Source organism: Anastrepha obliqua, unplaced genomic scaffold (assembly GCF_027943255.1).
Source record: "Anastrepha obliqua isolate idAnaObli1 unplaced genomic scaffold, idAnaObli1_1.0 ptg000023l, whole genome shotgun sequence".
Lineage (NCBI taxonomy): Eukaryota > Metazoa > Arthropoda > Insecta > Diptera > Tephritidae > Anastrepha > Anastrepha obliqua.
In genome coordinates, this window is record NW_026562184.1 from 1,152,756 (window position 1) to 1,161,940 (window position 9,185).

General features: G+C 36.4%; 1 long non-coding RNA gene across 1 annotated transcript; it reads left to right on the forward strand.

Moving 5' to 3' along the window:
• Nucleotides 1-672: 672 nt before the first annotated feature.
• On the forward strand, nt 673-4,118 carry LOC129251462 (uncharacterized). The gene is made up of 3 exons (XR_008582974.1): nt 673-745; nt 1,201-1,344; nt 3,862-4,118. It is a non-coding gene; the product is annotated as an uncharacterized LOC129251462 (long non-coding RNA).
• Nucleotides 4,119-9,185: the final 5,067 nt, after the last annotated feature.

Here is a 9,185-nt window from a genome sequence, read left to right on the forward strand (position 1 = left end):
ATCTTGCTGTGCTCTTCATAACCTTTGCATACAAAAGGATTACCGGGTGGATTTCAGCCGAAATAAAAAGTAGGAGAGAACATTTATTTACGCAATTTCCTATATATGTACATATAATTGGCGCGTGCACTCTTTTGGGTGTTTGGCCGAGCTCCTCCTCCTATTTGTGGTGTGCGTCTTGATGTTGTTCCACAAATGAAGTGAACTACAGTTTTAAACCAACTCCGAACGGCAGATACTTTTTATGAGGAGCTTTTGCATGGCAGAAATACACTTGGAGGTTTGTCATTGCCTGCCGAGAGGCGACCTTTTCTTCATTTTGATGCTTCACGAAGACGCGGACCTACGTTCTCTCTGAATTCCGAATGATAGTCACGCACCAAGCCATGAATTAGCCTTGATGGAGGCAGACGATAGCAAGACAGAGCGCGTTTTCTGGGTCTACCGCTAAATGAGTTAGACGAAGACGACAGGTGACTATATCGCACAGGTGGGGTTTAGTAAAACTACTACAACAACACAACTAGCGAAAAGATACGAGCTACCAGATCCAGATATTACGGCAGTTATTAAGCTCATGTATTTAGTGGAGTTATCTATGCATTCAAATCTTTAGCCATAATACTTTATACGAGGCAACTCTCCTGTGAACTTATATTATCGTTAATTTAGGTTACTTTCGATACATTTTTGTATTCACTACCTTTTAATCTGTCTCACAGTAATTTATCATAATCAATTGAAGGTAAATAAAATTATATTGGTACTTTGCAGTTATATTAGTGCTTTCCATTAGTGGTACAATTATCCGGATGCTAGTTAGTTCTACAGATTTATACAACAGGTTATGGGCCACTTCAACGTTTAAGGTTACTAACAAACAAATTCTATTGGACAGAATGACAGAATCTAAATATTCAATAGCAAAGTTTAATAGCGAGAATTATTTTAACCGCCGCTATAAAATGCAAATGTTCAGTGGCGTAACAATAGGGTGGCATGGGTGGCAAAATGCCACGGGCCCCCGACCCAAGAGGGCCCCAGGCCAACAGGCCGCGAGCTCAAGAATTTTTTTTATATTGTACATGAGTAATTTATTTTATGTGAAAAGTATATTTTTATAAATTCTGCTTAAAATCCAATCAATAAATCGTTAAGCATTTCAACCGAACTAACAAAAAGATGTTTATTCATTTTTAGAGAAGTACGCGTGACGAGTAATTTTACTTACTTATGACCGTCAAAAACCAGTCAATCAAAATACCGATAATTGCAGGTTATTATTCATTCTAAAATGCATCCATTGGTTTCTACATATTTTGGAGCGGAACGTTGGCAGCGCGGGTAAGCATTAATTTCGTATCGCTACTGCGGGGGTGAGTTGGCCACACTATGTTAGGCGAATCCCGGATTTGATATTTTTTTATGAGGGCTTCGTATTCTTTGTGCGAGTATTTAAACGATTGGTGATTTGTATGTTTAATTATGTTATTTTATTGAATATGAAAATAGTGGCAAAGTAAAGTTTATTGTGAAAGTTAAATATTAAAATGTCTAGTTCCAGAAAATATTTAAGTGGGAGCGTAAAACGAAAGAGAAAGAAGGAAACAGAAGAAAAAAATAAAAAGCTACCTAAAATTAGTCAGTAATTGAAAAATGATGACTTAAATAATAAAAAATCGATTGAGCAGTGCTCCAGAAGTGAAGAATTGGATATCACATGCACCACCCAACATCAGTGAATATCCAGATTCAGAACAACCACAACAAGGTACCGGCAATCAAAATGAATTATATTCTACCATGAAAAATATTGTATCTTCGCCATAATCAAGTGAAAAGCTTCGTGATTGAAAACGGACATTGCAAACCTAATGGCCCTTTCTTAAAAGATAGTAACAATAGATCTTTTATAGAAAAACATTATTATATTGTTTCCAAGTCTGGCGTCAAGCTTGAACGTACATGGCTTTCCTATTCTTCAATACTTCAGTGTGCGTATTGTGAACCGTGTTGGTTGTTCGCAAATCGGGCATCTAAGAATATACAAAATGTTTGGATTGAGGGCTATGACGACTGGAAACATATTGTAGATGGCATACAAAGACACGAGACATCAAAAATTCATCTGGATTCCTGTCTTACGTATCAACAGTGGCAACTATAATCAAAAAACAAAAATCCTTTTGGCGACAAGTACTTTCTAGACTTCTTGATGTTACTCTGACACTTTCAACATGTAATATAGCCATTCTACTCTATCATATTCGATACAACGCAAGGTATTTTAAAAATTGATCAAATGTGTGAACTTTACCATTATTGTATGATCGAAAAAGATTGTAATGGGATCCCTAAGGCACTTGTCATTAAAGAAACATTTTGGGATTTCATGAAGTTAAGGATCCAACTGACTTAGCAATGTCCAAGCAAATTATTAAATCCATAAATGACAAAAGCATTCCTCTAAATAAGTGTCGACGACAAGGATATGATGGTGCTAACACAATGAAAAGTACTTATGATGAAGTTCAGAAACTCATAAAAGATGTTGAGCCAAATGCCGTATATGTTCACTGTGCTGCTCATAATTTAAATCTAGTACTCAATGATGGAGTGAGAGAGGTTATTGATATGCAAAATTTTTTTGAAGAATTCAACAAATTTCTAATTTTTTTGGGCATAGTATCAAACGATGGAATATTTTAACAAGTTTGATATCTAATGAAGAAAGTGAGTCTTCAAATTCAATAACACTGAAAACATTAAACCCTAATAGATGGGTAGGACGTTATGATACCGTTTTTGCTTTAAAAGTTCGGTTTGTTGAAGTGCAAAAAGCGCTAACGATAACAATTCTGTTAAATTGCAAATCAGATGAAAGAAATGAATCTGTTTCACTCAAAAAGAAGATTGAAAACTACAATTTTGTTATGTTACTGGTTTTCCATTGTAAAATCCTACTAACTACCGATGCAGCCTCTAAAGCACTTCAGTCTAAAGACACACAAACTTTCAAATGCCGTTGTTAGAGCTAGCTAAGCCTTTTTAGTAGCGTTATGTTAAAAGAAAAACGATTCCTGTTTTGTTCGACTATTTATTTTCAAATGTTTGTACAAGACTGCCTAACTTACTTGCTGTGTGACATATTTATGCATAACAACGAAGAACGGATTCCAAGGAATAACAGAAATAAAAAACATGATAATTACATAAATTTCTATGTACCGGCACAACATAGTGATACATAAGAAAAATATGTATGTGCACACATCCGTATGTACGTACATATGTGCTTGTATGCTAATGTTCATTTGCAGGTGCATTAGGGCAGACCATCCGCGGCTCCGAAAAGCCGTAAAACGTTTGAAAATCTGCCTAGAAGTATTGGAAAGGTATCGACATGAATTTGAAAATTTGAAGATGGAAGCAAATAGTGTAGCTGAAAAATGGTCCATCACCCCTGAATTTTCTAATACTCGTCAGGAAGGTAAAACGCCATTTTGACGAGCTCTGCGAAGACGAGCGCCTCCAAGACCCGGAAAGCTTGTTGAGTGTGAATATATTGTATCGAATATTGGATATCATTATAAACCAACTGAAATCGCGTTTCATTCCAATGAATGAAATTGTTTCACATTTCAATGTTTTACAGCCTTCCACGTTAAAAGTTTTAAGTTACACTGATATATTAAAAAATGCTCTAGAATTTGTTGAGACTTATAAAAAAGACATATCTGAATTATTTGGCAGAGAAATTTTAAGTTTTCGATCCACCTTCAGAGACGAAATAGAAAAATTGTCGTGTATTAGAGACCTTGCTGATTTATTAATAATAAAAAATTATTTTATGTCTTGCAGCTTTCCTGAAGTATGCATTGTGATGTATGTAATTCTTGTGACTACAGCTAGTGCTGAACGATCATTTTCAAAACTAAAATTGGTAAAGACTTATTTAAGAAACTCTACTCTCGACAAGACAGGTTATGTAACTTTGCTATTCTGTCTATTGAAAATTCTATGGCCCGATTTCTAAACTTCGATGATGTTATGACACTTTTGCGGAACAGAAATCTCGAAAAAAAATTTTTCTTAATAAATAACTTATTGAAATTAAATTGTTGCTTTCTTTATTAAAGTCATCTGTTCAAACGAAAAATGTGTATGTAAAGTGATATCTCAGTAACATCGCAGTGGACAGAAGCAGAGCAAAGAGCTCACTCTACAATTTCTCTCAATGTAGAAGACAGTTAAATACAGCATAAAAGGAACAGCGAAGGCAGCGTGGAGTGCGTTAAAAGAATTTTACGAAAAAGGCACACCAAGAAATCAGGTAAGCACTTTAAGAATGATTATGAGGCAGAAACTTGAAAAAGGTGAGAATGTCGAGGAGCACGTAAATAAGATGAATGAGTTATTTCAAAAATTATTGGCTCTAGGTGGCGAAATAAAGCCGGAATTTTTGATGAGTGCTTCATTATGAGGCTCGTTACCGAAAAGTTACGATACTCTCACAACCGCGCTTGAAGCTCGCGACATCGAGATTGGTATGCTCAAAGGTAATTTCTGAGTATAAACGCCGAATAGAAAGAGACAGAAATAGTAAGCCGGAAATTGCGTTAAAAACAGTGAGTGACAAGAAACGAGTGTGTTATTTTTGTAAAGAAGACGGACATTTAAAAGCACATGTAACAAGTATAAAAAATGGTTAGCAAAGAAGGGACATAAAGAAAAGGCAAATTTCACTGAAAGTGTCAATACCGAGCAATATTTATTCACCACATCAGCTGAAAGCGGCTGGATAGTGGATTCAGGAGCGACTTGCCATATTGCAGGGAATAAAGAACATTTTATAAATTTTAATCCAAACCACCATGAAATTGTTTTTGTTGCAAGCGGTCAACAAGTACTAGCCACAGGCAAAGGAACGGCAGCTATCAATTTTATAAATAAATTCGGGAACAAAGTTTTAGTCAATATTACTGATGTATTGTATGTTCCTGTAATAAATGGTAACTTAATTTCTGTAAAACAACTCACAGCAAAAGGGTACACTGTAAGCTTTTCAAGCAAAGGTTATGAAATAATTAAAGATAGAAATCATGTTGCTGCTGCTTATATCGACGGAAACCTCTACAAATTGCGAACGTTTGACAAGATTTACAGTGCTGATAACCGTGATTTAACTTATAGTCAAGGGTGTCTTTACGAATGGCACAAAAGGCTCGGTCATAGAGATATTAAGGTAGTCAGAACTTTATCAACTGGAAAACTTGTAGAAGATGTAAAATTTCAGAAATGCAGCAGCGATTGCAAAAATATCTTTAGTTGTGAGGTTTGCTTAAAAGGAAATATGAGCAGAATGAAATTTCCTCAAAAATCGTCTACAAATACCAAAGAAGCACTTGATTTAGTACATTCAGACGTTTGCGGTCCTATGCAAACTACCACACCGTCAGGCAAAAAATATGTACTCACATTTATCGATGACTTATCAAAATATATCACCGTTTACCTTATTAAAGGAAAATTAGAAACATTCGAAAAATTTAAAGAATTCGTAGAAATATACCAAACATTGTTCGGCAAGAAACCGAAAATGATTCGGACTGATGGAGATGCTGAGTATATGAGTAGAGCATTTCTAAAATATTTAGAAACTCATGGCATACAGTATTAGCGTACTGCTCAGTACAGTCCGCAACAAAACGGGGTAGCAGAACGGAAAAATCGTACTCTCATAGAAATGGCTCACTCTATGATCATAGAGGCCAAAGTCGAAAATAAGTTTTGGGGCGAAGCAGTAATGATGGCAAATTAAATCCTAAATCGTCTTGCTGCTATGGGCATACAAAAGACACCATTTGAAAGTTGGTTCGGTACAAGACCAAATTTTGAGCACATACGCCGGTTCGGATCAAAATTCTATGTTTTCGTACCAAGTGAGAAGAGACAAAAACTTGATTCAATTCAGTTGAATATCCATGCAATTCGGAATTCGATTTGAACGAATAGTTCCCAGCGAATGTATTCCGCGTGATTTTAGATAAACCAGAAGCGACAGTGACGTGTAATAGTTGTCGAAATATGTTATATGGTTTTTAAAATCTGGAACATTGCGGGACAAGCGGACCACCACATTCGCTGATGCCCCAAGATCTGGTGTATCAGTCAGAACAGCATTGTCTCCTGCACCGTAATATATTTCGAAGTTATAAAAAATCCGAAGGAGTCACACAAAACGAAGAGTTTTATACCCCATTTATGTGGTTTATCTGGCAGATATTGTCGAAGGAAAGTTCTCATCTTCGTTGCGCACATTTGTTCATCGACACATAAACGTTGAGTCATCGGAATGGACTGAAACCTGTTATTGAAATGATCCACGATAGGTCCTATTTTATACAAACGGTCGTAATCCGGAGCATTTTTATCAGGTAACTTATCGTTATCATTGAAATGCAAGTTTCTTCTTATTAGAACAAATCGATTTCGTGACATTGTGTCCTGAATTATTTGGAATGCCTATTCACCCCAGTATGAACGGACGTTTGGGTAGCGAAACACGGACATATAAAATAAAATACCAATATATTTTCGTATTTCTGAGTTGGTTGTTGAAAAGGTAGTGCTAATATTATTTTGAGCGCTATAGAGATTGGTTTGTTCCACGATATGGTCGATGACACTGTCGCCCAAAAAGTACTCGAAGCACTTAAAGGGAGTGTCAAGACTTTTTATATCATCTCCCAAATCGGGTTCAGAAAAACCAAACGCTGATTTATCTAGCACTAAGTTCTTCTTTCGCCACAACATTTTCTTAAAGGTCTGGGATTTAGGATCGATATCATTAACTGACCCAACAAACTCACCTGGATCGGTTATGATAGTTTCAATACGTTGACCGACAACCTGCTCACCAGGAGCTTTGCTTTTGCGATTCTGTGATTGCGGAATATTTGAGGAAGTCGAAGTAGATGAGGATAATACATGTGCAAACGACGTGGGACATCCATTTAAATTGACACACACTTCTGATTCCAGCATAGAATCTGACAAATTTACCGCCCTGTCAATCACCTGGTCAATTCCAGTGTCGATAGGTAATTCTGCATCGTCCACATCTTCGTCTAAAAGATCTTCCAAATCTTCTTCCACGTCTGTATCATCGTCGATTTCTAGTAAATCCAAAAATGTTGCAATATCTTCATCATTGAGGGATGATAATTTACACTTTTGTCGTTGATCCATTTCTAAAAAACCAAAACTTTAAGCTTAGCCCCCCTCTAAAATTTCAAACTTACCGCATAGTGTTATTTATTCCGAGTTATCCCAGGACCGCCTCTAGACGGGCTGTCTTCAAAGGTTTATAAAATACAGGAAACACTTTTTTTTTGTTATTATTTTTAACTTTCGTATTTTGAACACAACCAGCAATACTATGATAATTTTTATTATAAGCTAAATACACTTCTAATATTTTTATTTAATTTTTGAAATACACCACTTTTGCAGAATAATTAATTTGACCGCACTTCACTATTTTCCGACTTCAAATGACTATGACGGCTGATTAAAAAACAAGACGCTGCTGCAAATGCACCAGCAATAATTTTGGGACTTCCCCGAATTAGAAAGAGTTTAAAAAGTAACGAAATGGTATTTTAAAGGGGAATAAGCGTGAAATAAACTTAGGCCGTCTGCAGGCGGTCTTGGGTACTAGAGGGTTAAAGTTACTTTCGATACATTTTTGTATTCACTACCTTTTTATCTGTCAGCATATAATTTTCTTTCCATTAACACGCGGTATATACATCTCACTGTAATTTATCATAATCAATTGAAGTTAAATCAAGTTATATTGGTACTTTGCATTTATATTAGTGTTTTTCATTATTGGTACAATTATCCGAATGCTAGTTAGTTCTACAGGTTTGTGACACAGTATTCGTATATAAAAGTATGTTCACATATGCATTAATTACCAATAAATCTACAAAATTAATCTACCCATTCACATATGACAGATTATCTGCAAAATTGGCAATCAGCTGTCAATACTGTTATGAAAGGTTTTTCTTCACCCTAGCAGTTCACAGAACGGTCAAATCGATCCTTCAACTTGTTACTTGTTTGCTACGTATGTTGCCTCACATGCTGGTGTAATTCATCCATGCCATCCTGCAGATTTTCCGAAATTCTACTTTCACCCATTGCAGGCACCTGAAATCGCTTCCAAAATGGTCCTTGCAGGCGATTGACCAGTAGTTTCATGTACAGCTGATCGATAAAACAAGAGGAACATATGATTATGAGTTTTGTCCCAACTTCCTTGGTCCTTGCAGACGATTGGCCAGTAGTTTCTTGTACAGCTGATCGATAAAACAACAGTAACATATGGTTATGTGTTTGTCCCAACTTCGTTGGGTTGAATCTAACATTGCGGATTCGAAGTTCCTGCTTTGGCTGGAATGCAATTCAATAGATACTCCCCACCTAGTCATCAAATTTTGCACAAAAAATCTCAGAAATGGTTTCATCCCCTTGGTTTGCTAGAGCGTGCACTTCTGGCCACTTACTGAAGTATTCCATAACAGCGAGCACATGTTTGTTGCTGAAAGTCACTTGTTGGAAACAGACCCGCCATATCCATGGCCACTCACTCAAATGGTGAACCCGCGTTGTACTATATTGCTGAAATCTTCTACGACTTTTCTTCTTTGGTCCTTTCGTTGTCATATACTTCACTCAATTTCGAGTTCATCCGTCTACAATTTTCCAGTGGATCCGCTACTGAATCTTTTCCAGCGTTTAAGTGATACTCAGATAACCCATTGGCCCATTGGTGAATTCCTCTAGCACAGATGCAATTCTGGTTTTTGGAACTATAATCCGATCATGGGAATGATTTCCGATTTCGCATTCCCATACGCGAACTCCAATACTTATTTCAAGACTTTTCTACTTTACTTATTACGTCTAAGCCACAGGACTATCTTCCGCTATTTAATTTATAGATTGTCACTCTCCAGCGTCTTTCACTTTCATGAAATTTACCAAATTTACCAAGGACGCCGAGATACTGAAGCAGCATTTCCATGTTCTTCCTCTTTTCGATGCTTGATCTCGAAGTCGAAATTTCGCAGCCTTTCGATTCACCTGAGTAACTGAATTAGAGTAACCAT